The sequence below is a fragment of the Eriocheir sinensis genome, chromosome 7 (assembly GCF_024679095.1).
Source record: "Eriocheir sinensis breed Jianghai 21 chromosome 7, ASM2467909v1, whole genome shotgun sequence".
NCBI lineage: Eukaryota > Metazoa > Arthropoda > Malacostraca > Decapoda > Varunidae > Eriocheir > Eriocheir sinensis.
Window position 1 is genome coordinate 23,773,097 of NC_066515.1, and position 4,534 is coordinate 23,777,630.

At 44.1% G+C, this 4,534-nt stretch overlaps 1 long non-coding RNA gene across 1 annotated transcript; it reads left to right on the forward strand.

Annotated features, from left to right (window-relative positions):
* Positions 1–697: 697 nt before the first annotated feature.
* Positions 698–1,611, forward strand: LOC126991575 (uncharacterized). The gene is made up of 3 exons (XR_007745661.1): positions 698–1,078; positions 1,209–1,314; positions 1,459–1,611. It is a non-coding gene; the product is annotated as an uncharacterized LOC126991575 (long non-coding RNA).
* Positions 1,612–4,534: the final 2,923 nt, after the last annotated feature.

Genomic DNA, 4,534 nt, shown 5'->3' on the forward strand with positions numbered 1-4,534 from the left:
TGGTGTTTTTTTGGTGGGACCTGGTGTTTTTCTGGTGGGACCTGGTGTTTTTCTGGTGGGACCTGGTGGGTTTTTATTGTGGGGCCTGGTGTTTTTTTGTGTGGCCTGGTGTATTTTTTTTGTGTGGCCTGGTGTTTTTTTTGTGGGGCTAGGTGTTTTGTTTTTGTGGGGCCTGGTGTTTTGTTTTTGTGGGGCCTGGTGTTTTGTTTTTGTGGGGCCTGGTGTTTTGTTTTTGTGGGGCCTGGTGTTTTTTTGTGGGGCCTGGTGTTTTTCTGTGGGACCTGGTGTTTTTTTTGTGTGGGACCAGGTGTGTTTTTTATGGTGGGACCTGGTGTTTTTGTTGGGACCTGGTGTTTGTGTTTTTTTGTGGGACCTGGTGTGTGTTTATGGTGGGACCTGGTGTTGGTGTTTTTTTGTGTGGGACCAGGTGTGTTTTTATGGTGGGACCTGGTGTTTTTTTTTTGTGGGACCAGATGTGTTTTTATGGTGGGACCTGGTGTTGGTGTTTTTTTGTGTGGGACCAGGTGTGTTTTTATGGTGGGACCTTGTGTGTTTTTATGGTGGGACCTTGTGTGTTTTTATGGTGGGACCTGGTGGGGTTTTTTTTTTGGTGGGGCCTGGTGTTTTTTTTTTTTTGTGGGACCTGGTGGTTGTTTTTTTGTGGGACCTGGTGTTTTTTTTGGCGGGGCCTGGTGTGGTTAATGTTTATAATGACGCCATCTTAGTTGGCTCATTCTACCTCCCTGCAGCTCATTTTTTATCCTTTTTTAGAGAGAATCTGGAGTCTGGGTTGATAGGTGTTTTTTAGGACAACATGTGGGTGGTGTTAGGCCACGCGCCGATGACTAATCAAATGGTAGCTTGTTTGTATACATTTAAGAGTTCAGTTCCTTCATTTTCATCTTATTTATCACATTTTTTATTTTGTATCCATTCCCAGTTTTTAGTAGTAGTGATGTGTGTTAACCGTGCGGTGAATAATTGATTGATTGTTTATTGTTGCAAGATTCGCCGCCTGCCTTTCCTGCAGACACCACCTCGAACCTTTCCTTGAGTGGAACATCCTCAGGGGTAACAGGTATGTTTGGAAAGCCGCTCCAGCACGCCACCACTCGGCCACCGCCTCACAAAGACACGGTATTTTTAAGTAGTTTCCTTTACTCTTTAGATTTAGTGGTTTTTATATTCATTTTGCCATTTTCTTTCAGGCCCCTCGACGGCATACATCTAGAAATTGAAACACGGGTTTTGCTCCTTCTCCAACCATCCCTGATACCCTACGCCCTTGTCCACCCAGCAGTGCATGGCTACCAGGTATTAATCGGGGGTTGTGTCCCGTCTCCTGGGATCTGTTCCCTTCTCCTATAATTCCTTCCCCCTCCTGTCTCTCTCCGGCATATGACCACAGATGTTGTGCCAACTAAACGAAACTTTCCAACTTTTTCCAACCATCCTCAGGGGTAACAGGTATGTTTGGCCGTGTATTTTATAGCGGCGGACGGGATGCGAACCTGTGTGCTTCTGAAAGCTGCTCCAGCACGCCGCCACTCAGCCACCGCCTCCCTCTTGCTTAGGGAACAAATCTCAATTCAAGGTATTTTTAAGTCCTTTCCTTTACTGTTTAGCGCAAGTTCGTGGCGGTTACTTTTATTCCTTGCCAGGTCTGATATTTTCCAGTCTTTCACTTTTTTTCATGTTTTCCTCTTCACGCTCCTCACCTCGACCTTCGTTTAGGGAGTGACCTCGCTTAGCCTTCCTCTGACCTGCCCTAATCTTACCTCACCCACTTATCTGTTTATTGAATGGCTGTGACTTTTTGAATCACATGTTTACCTGTCTTTACCTGTCTTAATTATTTGAACACCTTGGACTTGATTATTTTCTCGTGTGTTTCGATACATGCAGAGGTCGTGTAGGAAAATAGAGGAAAAAGAGTAAAATAAGCTCTCGGGGGCATGACACGTATACCACAGAGTTATATACGGACTCTGTGACGTGATGGTGGTGGTGTTGGTGGTGGTATGTGATAGTGGTGGTGTGTAACGGTGTAAGGCTTGGTTGCGTGGAGCTCAGACAGGGTCTTGGTGGGGAAACAGGGGCGTGAGGGAAACACTCGCTGCCTTAGGTGAAATGTATTCTTAACCTTAAAAATACAGCGAGCGTTGGAGAGAGCCGAGACAATAGGTCTGTGTCAGTCGAGCTCTCAGGAAGGAGTGAGAATTAGAGATTGGAAAATAATGAAGTTACAATTGGTCACGTACGTCAAGGTGACCGCTGAGGTGACGAAGTGTTTGTTACACATACCGAGAACGAACGGATGATAAACACTGACGGATGACATTCCTATACAGGTGGCGTGATCTATCTGCCGTGGGTATTTTCCACTGTTACATGCATTCCTAATCCATGGTAATATATAATGATAACAATAATACACTGATATAATTACAACTACTATAACAGGTGGTGGTGGTACGTGATAGTGGTGGTGGTGGTGGTGGTAGTACATGATAGTGGTGGTGGTGATGGTGGTGGTGGTACGTGGTAGTGGTGGTGGTGGTGGTGGTGGTACGTGATAGTGGTGGTGGTGGTATGTGATAGTGATGGTGGTGGTGTGGTGACCTTGCCTTGCCTTGCCTTGCCTTTCCCTTGCACTCAAAAATTTTCTTGGCATGTTGCTGGGGAAAAAAGATCTGAATAGGTAGTGAAAGTTGAGTGAAAAGTGTAATAGTGGAAAATAGCAAAAGCCCAGAGGCAGGCAAATCAGGGTAAGAAATGGACAGAAAACCTAAGTTCAGGATGAATGCTTAAGCCTTGCCTTGCCCAGCCCTTCCCTTGCCCTGTCCTGCCTTGGCTGCCAGCCTTGTGCGTCTCGCCTTCTTGGCTGGCTGGCCTTGTGCGTTCCCTGACCTTGCCTTCTTGGCTGGCCAGCCCTGTGCGTCTCGTCTTCTTGGCTGGCCATATATAGCCCTGTGCGTTGGTCTCCCTTGCCTTGTCCTTCCCTTGCCCTGACCTTCCCTTGTCCTTCCCTTGTCCTTCCCTTGCCTTGCCTTGCCCTTTATTTACCTGCAATACTGAGCACTTCATCCTGAACTTAGGTTTTCTGTCCATTTCTTTCCCTGATTTGCCTGCCTATGCGCTTTTGCTATTTTCCACTATTACATTTTTCACTCAACTTTCACTGCTCAGATCTTCCTCCTCCACTCTGCTATGCCACTCCTCTTCCTCAATGATCTCCACCACAGATGCTAATAGCCTTTGCCTCTCCTCTTCATACCTTTCACAGGCCACTATCAGGTGCTCTTTTGTTCCTTTTTCCCCTATACAAACGCTGTAGTTTTGGTCCTGCTCATCTCTGCTTCTCTCCTTTACTTGTTGTTCCAGTCCTTGCCTTGAACAGCAGCTTATTCCCCCAGTCTCCGTGGTACCAATTCCCTGGCCTCTGGGTTATACGTCTTACGACAAGTTACCAAGGAATATTAAGGTACATGGGATATATAAAAGTATCGACTAAACTATATATATTGTATAACGAAAAAAGGTTGATTAAATTGCTTTGTTTCCTTAGGGATGATTCTTGATGACATATGATTGTATGTCTGCAGGAAGGGTTATACTTGATGATTTCTATACATAAACTAATATACATAACAGGGAAATGAAGAATGAGATGGTTTGTATAAGGTCAAAAGGGCTGATTCTCAACGATGTATGTCTGTATTGCTTTCTTTCATACGCTTCTTGCTTGTAGGAAGGGCTATACGCACTGAAATTTATACACGAGCAATTATACTTATATATTTGTAAGTATATGTACGATGCGACATTTTAAGCGTACGTTACTGGGTTATATTTGTAAGTATATGTATGAAGCGATATATGTACGTATGTTTAGGTGGTATAGTTTAAGCAAAAGGTACTGGGTTTTAAATGTCTTAAGTGTGTGTACTAAACTATATTTTTACAAGTCTACCAGTGGGATATATTTTAAGTACGTGATGTGGGAAAATACATATGGGGAGCGTATTAATCTGGCATAATGGTAGTATCGTAACAGCTTTGGTGCTGCTGCGATTGGCTATCAACATCTATGGCTTTTGAATGCCAAACCTAACTTCCTCTTCGACTATTCACATTAACCTTTTTGCTGCTGCTGCTGCTGCTATTAACAACTATATATGGTTTCTGCATGACAATATTTGCTGCTACGGCTATTTACAATTTCTACGGATTTTGGGTATTGCAACAAACCCATACACTGTTGATCGAAACAACCCCGTAGCTTTTGTTACAACACCGCACACTTTCTTTACAACCACGTATGCTTTCAAAACAATTCTGTACCCTTTTGTTACAACCCCATGTGCTTTTATAACAACGTGCACTCTTTCGTAACAATTAATTTCCTGACCAAATATAAGAGGATTAGGCCTACGGGGGACACCTCTTGAAAAAAAAAACGCGCCAAGACTTTTACCTCAAATCAAGGTGGTGTGGAAATAAAGTCAACACACGAACACACGCACAGTACCAT